At 34.9% G+C, this 18,105-nt stretch overlaps 1 protein-coding gene across 1 annotated transcript in view; it reads right to left on the bottom strand.

The window, feature by feature from the left end:
- Positions 1 to 18,105, bottom strand: part of LOC127847624 (uncharacterized) — a 108,458-nt gene that overhangs the window by 37,295 nt on the left and 53,058 nt on the right. The window lies entirely within an intron of this gene.

Genomic DNA, 18,105 nt, shown 5'->3' with positions numbered 1-18,105 from the left:
ATTGAATTCTTATTATATACAATTAGTTGGTTATTAATTTAAGGCAAGTGACACATTGCATTTAAACTAACCATGTAATTACGCAATCTAGTCATTCTAAACGATATGGTTTATTTGTTTGTATTACATTCGACTTATAAAACATCACCGTTTGACCAAAGTAGAAAAGTTGATAACCAGATTGCTTATTGAAATAATTATTTGACGTTTAAAATGAACTTGCGCGTCGAACACCGTCTTTAAAAACAAAATTATTTAGAGGTGCAGTGATCTCTATTTTTTTATTTCAGACTATAAGTAGCTTTGTTATAATGGAACATGAAGTTAAAATGCCAAATGCTAATACGGAGTCATACTTTCTCTGTCCTTTAAAATAAACAATATTAGAATAATATCTTTAAAAAAAATGGTGTTCGGACCCCACCAGGTACATACGATGATAAGCAATAAGACGGATCTTGTACACGCACTTATAAACCGTATACACCAAACAAACGAACGCAATCACAAGAAAGACTGACATTGTCCCAACGGCCAACAAATCGTAGTGAACTCCCTGCGCATGCGCACCGCTAGTTACTGTTCGACTGCAGGTCCTGTCATTTAATTCGTTAAAGGACGTCACGCAGACTTCGTATTCCGTTTCCAGCTCGAGTGACGCAATTCTTACAACATTGACGGAGCCTTCGAATGGTACGGATACGTAGTTGAACGTTTATTTATACGCCCTGTACAATATAACATGGCGGGTAGGCGTTATTGTCGTATTTAATGATATAAGTATTCCGGTAGGTGTTGTTGCCACGAACCGGATTCTATTAACAATAAAGAGAACTTGTAGCTGAACATGTTGATATCCGTGATAACTTAAAATGTGTGCTTTACAATTGCAGTTTCCTGCAAAATTCAAAGATTCCACTTTAAGCGACAGAAAATATCCGGTTTAAATGGTTTCAGAATGAATTGCCCCATGACGTCATTGCCGTTTCTATGCTAAGTTATGTTAGGCCAATAAACACCGACGTAGAAACATTCCAAGTTAAGAGTAGAACCAACATGTACGTTATATGTTTCTTTGAATGTGCTCACAATTATATGTGGTATGACGCATGAAGTATTCGAAGTATTGTTGCTTGTTTTATAATTTGTTGCCCAAAAGTTATTGTCCATATTTGTAATATTCGTACTGTAATATACAACCGTAGTATTATCTGAGATATACGGCAAGAATCTGACTCCTGTGTTACCGATGTTCAACATCTCAAATTCAGAATAATTTGTCTGTACAATACTTTTAGTACAGCTCAGATCTAAGCTATGTAAAGCGGAGCACCTTGAAAATGCACCAGACAAAATGGCGGTCTAATTCTATGAATGTTTGAGTCGTATTCGGGAAGCCAAATAGTTATCACAGATCCGCTCTGTCAAAGTGGTGAACATATTTACGCTTAGATCTGCCAGTGTCAAGTTAACAAATGGGTAAAGAAACTCCAACTGCGTCACTGCCAATCGATTCCTCTGTAGGTAGAGACGCTGCATTTTTCTAATACTACAAATGTTGTTGTTGTTGTTTTTGTTTTTTATCGAGTGCACCGGGATTGTCTCCCATATGGCCATCGCCCCCAGAAAGACATGTTAGTTGGTTACGGGGGATAGTGCAAGATACAGAAGACACCCCGTTCCAGAGGTGACCCTGGGTCTTTTTAGTGCCCGGTGTATAGCACCTAGTACACTGCACCTCGGTTTAACGTCTCATGCGAAAGACGAGTTAGTAGGTTAGGTGCAGCGGGGGATCGAACCAGCGATCTCTGGATTGTGAAGCAAGTGTGTTACCACTAGACCACGGATCCGCTACAATACTACAAATGTCCACTTACCCAGATAATAAATATGGTTATCAGACAAGTCAATCACTCGTAAACGAGAAAGTCCCCGGAATAAATTCTCCTCGAGATCCAATATACTATTCCTTCAGAGACGTAATTCTTGCAAATCATCTAACCCTAAAATTCTATTGCCCGTTATGCTTTTCAACTCATTAGTGGACATGTCAATAGTTAGTTTCAAAGGAACTCCATAGACCCTATCATCTTCGATATCGTTGCTGGAATTTCTGCTAATGTTGATAAACTGGACGAACGGATGCAATACAAATGTCTTTGCTGGAAGCAAAACGATATTGTTATCCGAAAGATCGAATATCCGAACACGGGTACAGTTGCACGGTAGTTCATAGATGTACCGAAGTAGATTGGAAGCTAAAACTAGTTCAGTGAATATAATTTCCTCTAGCAAACAACACATATGCATTGAACATCCGAAATATAGCAGCATTTTGCACGTAGTTTGTTTTATTGTAAAATTTCATTCCCAACTGTCACTTTGGTGTCAATAGAAAAACTTGCAATTATTGATTTGAAAATATCACATTAGCTGTTTTGATTGGCTATGCTAGTATAAACAGAGACGTTGGTTCCTTCAATTTGCAGAATTTTTACAGAAAACGAAAGTATACACAGATACACAGATACAAAGAATTGACATAATATCCGATGGTCATCTTTGCTTGTATTTTTTTTAAATATTAGTACACACGTGAAAATGTGAACTAGTTGTTTACATTATTTTGTTACTTAACATTGGGAACTATATATTGTATGTTCCTCTATTGTTATAAAAAGAACACTGTAGGAATAATGTATCATAACACATCATGTTGTATCCATTGAGAATCGTAATTCAGAAGGCTTTTATTTTTCACAAACGATGTTGCAATTAGAGTGTTTTATATTTCTAGAGGACGCAAGTCAGCGGAGATAAAGATCTTCACATCTGCTTCACCACAGGCCTAATGTCCTTCTGGCTGTGGTAGAATCACATTTGCGCTGAATCACACTGTACATTTTTCGTTCGTATCTGTATCTACAATAGGATAAAACAACATTGATATGAGCCTCGCCAGGGTTTAATGTATGTGCGTAAAGTGTTGTCCCAGATAAGCCTGTACAGTCCGCACAGGCTAATTACGGACGACACTTTCCGCATAAACTGGATCTTTGTCAAGAATCTCCCAATAAAAACAAATACAAAATAAGTGGAAAGTGTCGTTTCTGATTAGCCTGTGCGGACTGCACATGCTAATCTTGGACGACATTTAGCGCACATGCATTTAACATACACCTAACATACACTTTATCGGTTACGAGAAATAACGAAACCTGGTGTTGTTATTCAGAGTTATTATTTTCAGCCCGTTATTTTTATAACATTTTATGAACTGTTACACACAAATTTATATTTCAAATTAATTAATATAGACAAAAACGAAAATACTTCACAAATGTTTGTTTTTTCAATTCATTATTACAGATGAAAAAAAAGGCTACAAATGTTTGTTTTTTACCTAATGGGTCAAAACCGTTTTTGCGGCAACATACATAACTTACAGACTAGACGAGAATTTACATGCTTTTGTAAACTATATTAAATATTTAACGACTGTTCTCAAGATCCTATTATATATTAAAACAACTACTTTGATGTTCATTTAACTTTTTATAAACGTTCAACATTGTGTCTTGCCCAAATATTACACTTGTTTATGCTACATCGTAAATTAAAAGTAACCGATTTTGCTGAGTAATTTTAAAAAGTTGCATTTTTAAAAGTTTTCATCAATTATTTTTGTCGATTGACTAACGACATGAGTACTATATCAATAGTAAATGAAAGGATGAAACTACGGGTATGACTTTCACTGAAAGTTATTACACTAGAAAACAAAAGGACCTAAAGGCACTACGATTTTTTAGTAATTTTGCTATATTAGGCTGACCCTATGGCGTGGACAGTTTTGACCCCATGGTCATGACTTCAGCAAATTTAGTAAGGCGAACTAGTCGTTACACTTGATGTTACACACCACAGGGGTCAGTGGTTCGAGCCCTGTTGAGGTCTACTTTTTTTAATTGTATTCTTGTTTTTTTTTACTGGAGATTTTTAGGTCAGATGTTTAAATTTATCAATATAAAGCATTTAATGACAAACTTCAATACATTCCAAAATCTGTGAAAAGGCCCATTTAAGCACAACACTATTCCTAAACAATGTAGGCCCGCAAAACATGCAATTGTTTCTGAGACACGCACATATGATCTCTCATATACCTTTTTACGCGAGCCTTATACTTGTGCTTTGTCAGTATGCGGATACTCGTAATAGAAAAACGTGTCCATGTACATGTACCGACGGCGTTAATGCATACATAATGTGTACTTTCCCGACAGCTCAAACACCGATAAAACGCAGAAACATGCTATTCGATTCTTACTATTATAACACAAATGGTATACAGCTGAAATGTTACTGTTTAAACAACCAAATTCTAAAAGCTGGCGTATGAATCTAGTTTAAGTTTCTGTTTCCTCTCCGTAACGGATTTTTTTTTATCTTCGCGCCAATTTTCTTATACACAGCAAGCATTAACAACAATATGAAAATGCCATTGCGTTTTGTCATGCGTGCGTTTTCATAAATTATATGTTAGTTATACGTTACTTATAGCATTAACTATATTATAAACGGTTTAAAATGATTCGAACAATGGAATGATGAAACACCAAAATACAGTTTGAAATGATACAATTATAACATCGTACCTTAGATAGCGAATTGCATAATAACAGCACATTCAAATAATTGCAAATGTATTGAGAAAGTTATCCTTACCGTAATCACCCAACAAAAGTATGAAATAACATCCAGGACAAAACTCATTACATTCAGGAGATACACGATTTGTCTGGAAGACCATAAGGAAGTACGATGAATATGTTGATTTAGACGAGCCAGTATCGACAAGCCTGTCATGAAACATATATCTCCAGTGATCACTGAGGCAGTGTCTTCTTTTTCAATAAATATAATGAACGACGGCAGGCGCTGTTAAATACCACATATATTAAACTAGGATTCTCGTGAAATAAGATGTCAAACATTTTTTTCTTTAAGAATTACACACGATGGACGAGTTTTGAGGGGCTGAATCATTATGGGTATGTGCACATATTATCTTTCATATGAATGAATACACTGTAATCTATCAGGAAAGCATATACAGTTGAATCTGCAATCAAAAACTCAACTGATTTCCTTCACTTCAAACATTTACATTTTGCACACTACATATACTATATAAACATGGGTAGAAAATGAATATTAAATATCAGGTTGCTGGTATTAACAGTCATGTATGTACAAGGTTTAATTTTTATCTTTTATTAATTAATTTAATATCAACTGAGGTGTTTTAGGGATTATTGATACCTAGTTGCATTAACTAACTCTCAGCTTTTTAACAAAGTTCTATATATAAAATATGAAATGGCCCAATCATCTGGCAAAGTTACAAAGTAACTTTGTCATTGCATAAATTATTGACATTTCCACTTAGTGATACAATACAGCGATGGGTGGTTAATTTACATTTGATAATACTAACCTGATAATCAATAAAGCTCAATTGGTCATTATCGGCTTGGGTACTGCTCACATGTTCTGCGGGTACTGTATACTTAAATGAACCCCGGATACGTAAAATATACTAACACATACCCGGCCAATTTAGACTGTACCCGACTTGTATTCCTGTCCAAAACCCGATGTCGTTAAACGCTCTACTTAATATGATACAAAATTCTCCTTGAAAAAAAAATGCTTTTATGAGTAGGTGTTTCGATAATATAGACGCCATTTTACAGAATATTTTCATAAATATGAACATAATTAATTTGACAAAAATAGCCGATAACGCCAATTCTAGCGTTAGAATTTCCGGGTACGTTTCAGTATATTTTCCTGCACCCGGGGTACATTTAAGTATACTTAAGAGTACCGGTGTTACATTTGAGTAATACCCGAGCCGACAATTACCAATCAAATGTCAATAAAGACAGGTGTGAACTCGATAACGATAATGGCAGTTAATTTACGCAAGTCGGCTTAAAAATGGCGATTGTGTATCTCACGGCAAGAATGTCTGATACTTTCTTTTGTTCCGGATAAATGTTTCAAATCTTTATTTATTTATAGATCTTTGTTTATAACCCAAAATGGTTGCTGAGAGCTGTCACAGCAAACATTATCATAGGTTTTGTTTACACTCCTCTGTTTTAATATGTGGATACTGCTATTTACTTATTCACTCAATTACATCTGTTTACTGAGTTTTGTACAGACTCTGAATCAGCCATTCTATACAATTAGCCCCACAATATTTCAAAACACATTAGCCTCAATTTAGGAAAACTGGGCTTAATGCATGTTTGTAAAGTGCAGTCCACACAGGCTCATCAGGGATGACACTTTCTGCTTTGATGGTATTTGTTGTTTATAAAGAAGTCCCTTCTCAGCAAAAATCCAGTTTAGGCCAAGAGTGTCATCCCCGATTAGCCTATGTGGACTGCACAGGATAATATGGGATGACAATTTACGCACATGTGTTTAACCATGAGCAAGGCTCGTTTGACATATTTTTATGAAGATGATCGTCCAATAAATTTGTTTCAGTTATGTGGTATGTGTGCTGCTAAAAACGTTTGTTACTTATATGTCATACGTTAAGAAACTTATCTTAAAAGTCTTGCCAAAATAAATAATTAATGGTCTGGGTCCCAAGCGAATGGCTGGTACTGGCCTCTGTCGTATACTTGCCGTACCTTTTGTATCAACAATTGAACGAATTGCTTAGCAACAAGAGGAATGTCTTGAAACTGGTGCGAGCAAGCCGTTTTGATAACCGTAGGTGTTTCTTTACCATTTGGGCATCGCCGTGGGAAAACTGATGCTTAAAGTGACTGGACTAGACTTGATTTTTGATTAGAAGAGACTTCAATAAAAGCGTAAATTGTCGTCCTTGATAAGCCTGTGCAGACAGCACACTATTATCTGGAGGAAACTGTACGCTTTTACACGGAGTTCGTTTATCCCAGAGCGCGGCTCATTTACATTTACCCTCACCTGTTTTAATATGTGGATAGTGCTATTTACTATATACCCCCCCCCCTCCAACACAAACTATGGAAAAATATATTGTGTTTCTTATTTTACTATCTGTGTTATATTTCCCTTTGCATTTGCTGAAGGGTTCTGTACAAACGAGATCAATATTGATGCCTCTTCACTAGAATACAAATTGGTAAATATATATATATATAAAGCCGAGGTTGACAGTATTTTTTCCGAAAGTTGACAAATTTACTGTCAACCTGTCAGACATGTAATATTTATTTTATTATATCGAACAAACTTTTTATACATGAACAATTTATAAGAACCATGAACAATTTTAAGATTCAATGATTGTAATTAAATTCAGCAATGAATAAACATTTATATTTTGATAACAAAAATAAAAGTACACTTGTTAACACAGTCAAAGTATTTTCCCTAATGGTGCAGCACAATACCAAAATGTCACTGGTCTCTTGAAATGAGTCTAACGGTCTTTGCGATAATGCTTCGAGTTTAGGGTTCAGTTTAGATAGGTACTTCTCAAAGCATCGGACTGGACAAAACGTACTGCCAGGCTGCTCGTAGATCTTACCTTCTCCTGTGGTATCATTAGGCGTATCGTCAATCCTAAAAAGATGAAGTCATTTAATTAAAAACTGGTCTGACATTTAAAATTGCCTAAAACCGAAAATAGATATTTTTGCTAAAAGATTATGCGGTTTCACCACTAAAATTCAATGTAATTTATGTTTTTTTGCCTCTGTCAAACAAATTAACAGCCACCTTTTTAAAGTTAAATTCTTTGCAGAAACTGCCAGCTTTTAGTAAAATTACTACGATTTGAAAGGTTGACATTATATATATTTCTTTAATTGAACCTACCCGTGGTTTTTTGTTGATTCTGCGATGACCTGGTGAATGAACTTTCTCCCGGTTGAATCAGTTGCTATAGTAATGTTGACTTCGTCATTGACCCTAAATTCTCTTGACCTCTCCTCAGAAGGAGGTACATTTAGTTAAACCACACCCTGTTTTGAAAACCACATGGAGTGTTAATATATTAATATTAAACGGTACACTGTTGCCACTTAATTTTTTTAGATCGCTGTCTGATATTACAGGTTTGTGGTCGACACTCCCATGTCCACTTCGCTTAAGCTGCTTAGATTTTGACTTGTAGGTTTCATTACTTGATGAAAATTGCTGGTCTTTCAAATCAATGTTATACGTGCTTAAAAGATGCTTGGAAATGCCATACTCCAGACTGTCCAAAGATTTTTTCTTTAGTTCCTCGCCGTTTTTCTGACGTACAGATGCATAGAAAAGCGTAACTCAATAACTGGTTGTTAAGTTCCGCTGGATTTTCCACGAGATCACCAAGATCCATGTAATTGATACGAAGAAATTCGTTGTACAAGTTCATACCATGTTTAACTACACGTTTAGTGTTTTTAGAGTCCTTGTCACGAGCCAATGCCTTCAAATTCTCCTAGCTTATCGTTGAAAATCGTTTGATGCCTTTTTGTCGTCTGTTTACAGCGTAAAGGCAAAACTGCGTACTACGCATGCGCGAATGGGACAGTATAAATTTCGAACATTCCGAAGTGGTTGCTAAGGCAGCGGGATACAGTATTTTTTGTGCAGTAATTTTTTTCCCGCTGGTGGCGCGTGATTGCCAAGGCAGCGGGCGATAGTACTTTTTGGACAGTAAATTTTTTCTCGCTGGGTCTGACAGTATTTCTATGTCACGATGGCCTATGGGAGTTTAGCATTGTGAATAAATGTGAGGTACAATATATATTTTTTATGTCCTCAAATGTGTTAAAGGGCTCTGTTCACATTTTGGTTATTTTTAAAATAATTGTCGTAGATTAAAGGGGCCGTCCAACAGATTTTGGCATGCATTGAAGCATGTCATTAAATGCTTTATATTGATAAATTTAAACTAAAAATCTCCAGTAAAAAAAACAAGAATACAATTTAAAAAAAGAAAACAAGTAACCCTCAACATGGCTCGAATCACTGATTCCTGGAGTCCTGGAGTAAAAGGTCTCCCGTCTAGACCCCTCGACCATCCATACTCATGCTTAGTGCTGATGTTTTATTTACCTATATAAGCAATCCTCGTAGTATCCCAAAATAAAACGACAACAACAGAACTTTCCAAATTATTTAATCGTTTCGCGTCGCACGAGGCTTTCAAATCATCAAAAGATGCATATAATAGATATTTAAAAGTATGGTATATTGTAAGTATTAATATTTACTCAAAAATATCATAACTAAAACAAAACTTTGCGAATCTGAAATTTACCAAAACTTGAAATCTGTTGGACGGCCCCTTTAAACAAAAAATGTACGCATTATGTTAAAACAAGCAAAATAACTTTCAGGACGGACACAAAAAATGAAAATATTGGTTCATTAAAAGACGATTATCGCTAAAAATTGGTTCATAACGCTTTTGCTCTATAATTTGGGAAATACATTGAGTATTTAATAGTAATTTCGCTGATAACTATTTAAGCCTAAATGGTGATGTTAAGTAAAGAACTATCGTTTGCTTCCAAAGTTCCCAGTTTATTATATCGGGGCAGACAATCTTTTTAATAAACCTTTTTTCTTTTTATTATAATAAGTAAGGATTATTCAAAACAGTACAAACTGGTTAGTCAATATATTTAATAACATTTAAAAAAAATACGAAATCCTGATACCCTTCCCTTTAATAAGTTGAAAACTGGCATTTAGGCCTTTAAAAAATGGTCTGCTTCCTGTAACGAGTTGAGAAAAACTTCGGTAGGTAGGTATTTTTTTTAAATGAATGAATGGTTATTTTTTTACATCAACAAGTATTTCGTGAAGGCTTAAATAACTTACTGCTTAATTTCATTCTTAAAAATATCTAATTGTAGCCGGGTTGTGTATAGAGAACACAAGTGGGTTGTCTTATATATTCTTTATTTTATAGATGTCTATAATATTGAAAATGATGGCCTGAACAATAATACAAAAACAATTATGAATAACTAATTCAAATTGCAATAATTAAACATTGCAATGAAATACATAATAATCAAATACATTTATATTACAATAAGCAATACAATACAATACAATGTTATTATATTAATAATAAAAGTAAACTCACCAGCGACTTGAGGACTTAAGTTTTAAAATAAATATATGCTGACAAATGGAAAATGCCAACATCTATCTTTTACGAGACTTTATGATGGCATGATCATAAACTAGAGTATAAAACCATTGAAACTCTATAGTTAAAACATCTCACATAAAAACATGCAGTGTTAGTAACTCATTCACTCACCACTTAGCACCCACACTGATACTCGCTCACATTCTTGCATGGGTTAGTAATATTAAAGGATTAGTGTCAGAGTGAATACCCTGTTACATACTCCCTCTGTTGGAAAAAATGGCTCCTGACATTTTAAACATAAAACACAAAAATTTAAATGACCAATCCCTACTATAGTACCCCCTTTGACTATACCAGCAATTCACATTACTAGAGTACACTCTCCACTAGAGTATACAGTGTTTACAAGGAGCGTGGGAAAATTCCTGACATATATACAGTATGTATAAAAAAAGCTGTTCAATCAGCTGACAGTTGACCCACTTGTCAATCAAATGTAAACAGAGTTGGTGCTATATATATATACAGGGAAAATATGCACAATAATTCAACTTAGAAGGATGAATCTAAGTACACACACTAATTGCAATATAAATTATTAGATTGCAAATAAATCAATCTGTTAAAACATTCTATTTACTGACCAAAATATTGATAAATATATCCTGATAATAATATACTGAAAACTGTTCTTTAGTAAACAGTAATACTATCAATCACATTGACTTTAGAAGACAATGTACACAAGATGAAAATTAAACAATACCATTCATCAGGTCTAAATATTATTAAACCATTGAAATATGATAAATAAAAACATGCAAAAACTAAATAAATTTAAAACATTTGTTTTAAAATATGTTTAAATATTTTCATGAAAAGCAGATAGACAATGCATTTTCATAGGGACTGTTATGTATACTAAATAAGTTATACATAATAAATATGGACTTCCTTTTTACAATCATTATAGTTCTGAGCAAAGATTGGCATGACCCATTCTCCATATCTATCTGGAGGTTGTCTTAGCCTTTGGGGTCTGCCAACTGGTTCTGGTTGTATTATTGTAGGTGGTGTAACCTGAGGTGTATGTTGCTGTGTTGTATGTGATGAAGTCTGAGTCTCACCTTGAGATTGGTTACTCACTGGCTGACTAACTAACTCACTAACATGAGAGTTAACTCCTGAGTTTGTGGAATTTTGATCACTCAACAAATTGAGTGAGTTGTTTGACTGCTCAGACATGCTACCATCTACCGCTGACGGTGTCTGAGATAAAGGAATGAGAATCTCAGAATTGGCATTGACAACCGGACTGTGTGTCCGTTGTCTTGTGACATAACCCGGTACATATCCGACTCTCCGCTGTGGAATGACATAAGAGTCTGACTCGGACGAGCAGTCACTATCGGATGTCTCCATGTGTTTTGACTGGGATCTGATAATCCTTTTCGGATTTTGAGTTCCCTTTTTGTGAATTGATGTGAGTGAAGCACTAGGGAATATTGCTATTGGCAGCAGTAAATTCCTATGCAGTGTTCTGATAGGACCAGTACCATCTTCTCGTCTAACCATGTATACTGGAATGTCAGGATTTGGGATTTCCATGACAGTATACGGTTCAGATTCCCAACGGTCAGCCAACTTGTGCTTACCATCAAAATGAGTTTTTCTCACTAAAACTCTATTATAGACCTCAATACTGGTGGCATTAACCTTGCGGTTGTAAAATGCCTGATTCTTTACACCTTGCTTCGCAGAGGCCTATGCAGCCAACTTATGGGCTTGCTGCATGCGATTTTGCAATTTGTGTATGTAACCAGTAGGGTCTGGAGATCCTTCATTCCCGGGCTCGGTACCCATGAATGTATCTATCGCAAGTCTGGGATGCCACCCAAACATGAGATAGTGAGGCGAATATCCTGTAGCGTCACTTTTAGTGGCGTTATAGGCTTGTACCATGGGACCTACAAAGGATTTCCAATCTTGTTTTTGGACTGGATCTAGTGTTCTCAACATCTTTATGAGTGTTTGGTTGAATCGTTCCGCTGGGTTACCCACTGGATGGTATGGGGTTGTGCGGGACTTTTCAATTCCAGCTATTTTGCAAAGCTCCTGTATTACCTTACTCTCAAAATTTCTGCCCTGATCGCTGTGAAGGCGTTCAGGAAATGAGTAGTATCTAATAAAATTGTCATACAGGGCTTTTGCTGTAGTAGTGGCAGTTTGGTTTTTGCAAGGGACAGCTTGTGTATACCTGGTAAAATGGTCTGTTATTACCAGGATATTTTCATGGCCTCCCTTTGATGGTTCTAGGGACAGAAAATCCATGCAAACCAGTTCCATGGGTTTTGTGGTCTTGATGTTCACCAGACCAGCTGTCTGTTGAGGACGTTTCCTCAAAATACATCTGGTACAACCCTTAATTTTCAGTTCTAGATCTTATTTTTCAGTTCTAGATCTTGTTCTAGATGGGGCCAATAAAATCTCTGCCTGGCCAACCACAAGGACTTGTCCTTGCTGGGTGTCCAACATTATCATGAACACCTTTAAGGGCCTGTTCCCTGAATGCACTAGGTAAAACTAATTGCTTAACGACTTGACCATCTAAAGAAGTGGTTCGGTAGAGCTGTTTATCCTTATGCAAAATATGTACAAGTTAACACTTACACAAACACTATTCCTTAAAAAAATTAATGATATTTCCTATAAACTGACAAACATTTTACTCCCAAAATTGACTTCCGTTATAGCTTTAACAACAACAATGTGGACTACACAAAAACTAGTGACGTCAAAGGTCAATACACAATTTAAATTCCAACCTACAAAATATATCGGAATACTCCAAAAGTGAGATATAATAGCACTTTTTTTTCAAATTATATCACATTTAAAGAATCCTAATTGATTCAAATCCACAAAGCATAGAAAATCTGCATAATAGTGAGAGTTCAAATTTATTCACAATATCTCTAAATTTAATACGCAATTATAATGGAATATTGCTGGAATAATATAAAAAATATAAAATGATACCACGTATTGGAAGATTAAAAAACAAATTCAGGTACTTCCATACAATTTCTGTTCCAAATATCCTAATATCCTTTAAAACACATTAAAACACTAAACAATTTCATAAAATAAAATATGTCCACAGGATGGTTCAGTTCACTCGGTCACTGTAGTGTAATGTTCAGCGGACTCTAGACGACAATATACGCTACGCTCCGTGGTGTAACATATACGCGGGAAATCGTTTGTAACGGTTCTGGTCCTTCGTCGTTTAATATCACTGGGGTTCACTCAAACGTTGAAAGTTTGATACTTGCAAAAGCAAGTCCATGTATGCACACGAGTGGCACAAATGCAAATAATATTTCGACAAGCGAAATATGAGAGTCAAACTGTCTGGTCTGACCATAGGAGTACGTCAAACTCTCAGCTGTTGAATTCTGGTTGAATTCGGCCGGGTAACCTGGCTATCTGGATAAAAGTTTTATCTCTGCGGTAAGGAATCCGTCGTTTGTAGCCGTTGGTATGGAAATCCAGGATGTACTGGACAGCCGTGGATATCGTCTGCTTTATACTTGTGGACAGTGGGGATCTATCCTCTAAGAGGCAGCCGATACGTTCCTGGACTTTTTAGTTCCTGCTTAGGTCCTGACCATCAAAAATTCACGTTGGGCGCCATTTGTAGCCGGGTTGTGTATAGAGAACACAAGTGGGTTGTCTTATATATTCTTTATTTTTATAGATGTCTATAATATTGAAAATGATGGCCTGAAAAATAATACAAAAACAATTATAAATAACTAATTCAAATTGCAATAATTAAACATTGCAATGAAATACATAATAATCAAATACATTTATATTACAATCAGCAATACAATACAATACAATGTTATTATATTAATAATAACAGTAAACTCACCAGCGACCTGAGGACTTAAGTTTTAAAATAAATATATGCTGACAAATGGAAAATGCCAACATCTATCTTTTACGAGACTTTATCATGGAATGATCATAAACTAGAGTATAAAACCATTGAAACTCTATAGTTAAAACATCTTACATAAAAACATGCAGTGTTAGTAACTCATTCACTCACCACTTAGCACCCACACTGATACTCGCTCACATTCTTGCATGGGTTAGTAATATTAAAGGATTAGTGTCAGAGTGAATACCCTGTTACATAATGAAGACTGGTAGTCATAGACCGGGCCCATGTCTAATAAATCTTAAAGATTTGAGAAAAAAATGAAGTGAGTCTTTGTTGAAAAAAAAACCATTACGTGCAGGTGATTATTATATATATATACATTAACTCAATAGATACACTCTGGATAATGATGATTCTTTTGTGTTGTTGGCGGTTCTGAAGTAGTAAGTAAGCACGGCCATACATTTATATTGTTTTCTGCTAATCCATGGCATCCCAACCTCATAAAAATTAACAGGGCTGTGATTCAAGAATCGCCACAAAGGAGTATCCTTGTAATTGGGGTACGGTAATTACAATTACAAGAATGGTTGACAAATGGTTATAAAAACATAAATAGTCTGAAACATTTTCTCCAAATATCAAATCTTTAAAATTCAGTTACTATTTGAAGTCGGCATATGTTACAGCGAAAGATATATTCAATAGAATTTCATATTCCGATATTTTGCAAATTCCGAAACCAAATTCGACCGACTTACCGAGTAGGTTGCATCATAATCCACACACGGAAGGGCATCGCTGAGCGCCATTGAATAGCTATCTGACACTGTTATGCCTGAGAATGAGCAATATAACATATACTTTTTGTCATAAGGTTTTTTAATTTTGGAAATTTTAACACCTCGGCCAGACTGGACGCCATGTTTATTGACCGGATATGAGCTCGCAAGTATGAAAAGACACAAGCACGGCTAAATTTATCGATGTTGTCACGAACCTGCTGTGGAAAAAAATACGATCGGCGATAAAAACATACGGTCGTTAGGGTAACAGGAAACAAGACTATTTTTTGATGCCTTATGATGGGCATACACTTGCCTGTGAACCAGCCATTATCTAAAATAATATATGATCCTTGCTCTGGGAAAACCAGGTGTAATGTTAAAGCGTTAAGTGTTGTCCCAGATCAGCATGTACAGTTCTCACAGGCTAATTAAGAACAACACCTTCCGCATTTATTTTTTGTTAATATTAAGTCTTTTCTGAGCAAAAATCTCTTTTCCCTGATCATGGCTTATTTATATTTAACATATTTTTGATAAAACTTAGCTTACAATAACCTTAAATAGGTTTAAAGTAATGGGAAGGCTTCCACCTTCATAGACATTTAAATCAAGGTCAATCATATTTAAATGAGCCGTGCTCTAGAAAAACTGGGCTTAATGCATGTTCATTAAGTGTCGTTCTAGATGAAACGGTGCAGACCCCTCAGGCTAATAAGGAGAATGACACCTGCTTTTATTGTATTTTTTGTTTAAAGGAAGACTTTTCTTAGCAAACATCCTGATTTTGTGGAAAGTGCCGTCCCAGATGAGCCAATGCAAACTGAACAGGCTTACGTGGTACGTTTGTATAACATGCATGCCCTAAATCTGGGCTGTCGGTTGTAGTTAGTGCCATTGTGTAAATACATTTTTTGTCACTGTGAACTTGACCGTTAACCTAGTGACCTGAAAATCAGGAGTCATCAGTCAGTCATGATAAATGTACCTATGAAGTTTAATGATCCTAGGCCTAAGTATTTTTGAGTTATCACCCGGAAACCACTTTACTGTTTTGAGTCAATGTGACCTTGACCTTTGACCTGCAAAATAAAAAGTGGTCATCTGCCAGTCATAATATCAATGTACCTATAAAGGTTCATGATCTTAGGCGAAAGCATTCTTGAGCTATCATACGGAAACAATTTTACTGTTTCAAGTCACTGTGACCTTGACCTTTAACCTAGTGACATGAAAATTAAAAGGGGTTATCTGCCAGTCATGATCAATGTACCTATGAAGATTAATGATCCTATGCGTAAGCATTCTTGAGTTATCATCAAAAAACCATTTTACTGTTTCGAGTCACTGTGACATTTACCTTTGACCTAGTGACCTGAAAATCAATGCGGGTCATCTGCCAGTCATGATCAAGGCACCTATGAAGTTTCATGATCCTAGGCATAATTGTTCTTGAGTTATCATCCAGATATCATCTGGTGGACAGACGGACCAACGGACAGACCAACCGACAGACATGTGCAAAACAATATGCTCTCTTCTTCGAATGGGGGCATAAAAATGACTTTAACGTGAACAATATTCAGACGCCAACATTTTGGTGAGAAGTGCAGCCCTGACCATTTCATTAATAGTCGAGCTATTATTCAAATACATTTGTAGTTGAATGCTTAAGCTTTTTAAAACAAAGTGACTCTCTTTTTAAATGAACTATTTCTTCAAATAATTCCAATTTCCTTCTCTCAATTGCCAGAAGTTCATCATGGCAGTCACCTGAAATACACATGTATATTATTCACATAGAGGATATTTGTTGGATTCGGTGGATTATCGATTTTAATTCACGACATTGAGTGATCATAGAAAATATATATATGTTATATGATCATGAGTGAATTAAAATCGATATTCCACCAAATTCAACAAATTTTCTTTTTATTGTATGCTTTTTTTCTCTGTTTATATACATTGTTAAAGAGTTTAACAACAGAATTTCCCTGGAATAATATTGTCATTAAAAACAATAATTATTGTCATTTCACAGTAAACAGTGAAAAATTGATAATTTTCACTACTTGAAACAGTGAAATTATTAGTTTTAATTCACTGATATTTCTCTATAAACCATTGGAAAGCACAAAATAAATTTGTATAGCCAATTTTTACACATGCAAGGACATGTGTATGTAATAATTCATAGACACTGTCATCATTATTAAAATGTATGATCGCAAAGCTCCATTTGGCAGAGCCCTGGACTTCAAAGGCAATTATCATATGTGCGTCCCCAGCACAGTCACATTGGTAGTGAAATTATCATGATATTACTTCTATTGCCACTTCCGCACAACATCAGATGATATGCAATACCTGTAATGTTGTTATTTTCCAAAATATCAATTTAATATACTATGATTAAAGTATGAAAGTTGAAATTTATTGGAAGTTATTTTAGTTATTAATAAACAAACATCATGACAATAAAGTTATGAGTATATCTTGCTGGTTTTTTAAAATAAAAAATGATACATACATTTTCTTTTCTTGTTGACCCTTTTTTTTTTCATTACGGTGTCTGTGCTTTTTTCTGGAAATAAAAAAAACATTTTGGTTTCGAAAAGCTATACAAATGTATACATACATTTTGGAATATAACTCTATATATATTTAAGCAATGTTTTAGCAAAATGCAATTCATTCATAGAAAGCTTAAGAAATAGTTTCAATAAATTTAGTTAAAATAATCTCAATAGACAACAAATAGATTGAAGAAATGTATCATTGTTTGTCAATATTAACATTTATTGATCAGCGATTGTTATGAAGAAATTCATCATTGTCAATACTAACATTGATTGATCAGTGATCGATACATTATTTAAGTATTTTTGTACCATAATAATGCATAATTTCTAACCTCCCGAGATTAGTGAATAGGATTCACTGTCTGAATCTTCGAAGAAACCTTCAGGTTTATCTAAAGAAACAAAAAAACATGTACAAACACACATATGACATAAAACAGGTGTGTTTTGTATGTGTATTGTTTTTTTTATTTGAAGATAAAACAATAGAACAAAACAAAAGTATTTTTTCTTAAATTCATAACTTTTAATGAGCTTGTTTAAGGCAGTGAGTCTACTTTATATATATATATATATATATATATATATATATTTGTAAAACTGGTG

The sequence above is a fragment of the Dreissena polymorpha genome, chromosome 10 (assembly GCF_020536995.1).
Source record: "Dreissena polymorpha isolate Duluth1 chromosome 10, UMN_Dpol_1.0, whole genome shotgun sequence".
Lineage (NCBI taxonomy): Eukaryota > Metazoa > Mollusca > Bivalvia > Myida > Dreissenidae > Dreissena > Dreissena polymorpha.
The sequence above is the reverse complement of the archived record's forward strand: the minus strand, read 5'-3'. Positions and strand labels throughout refer to the sequence as shown.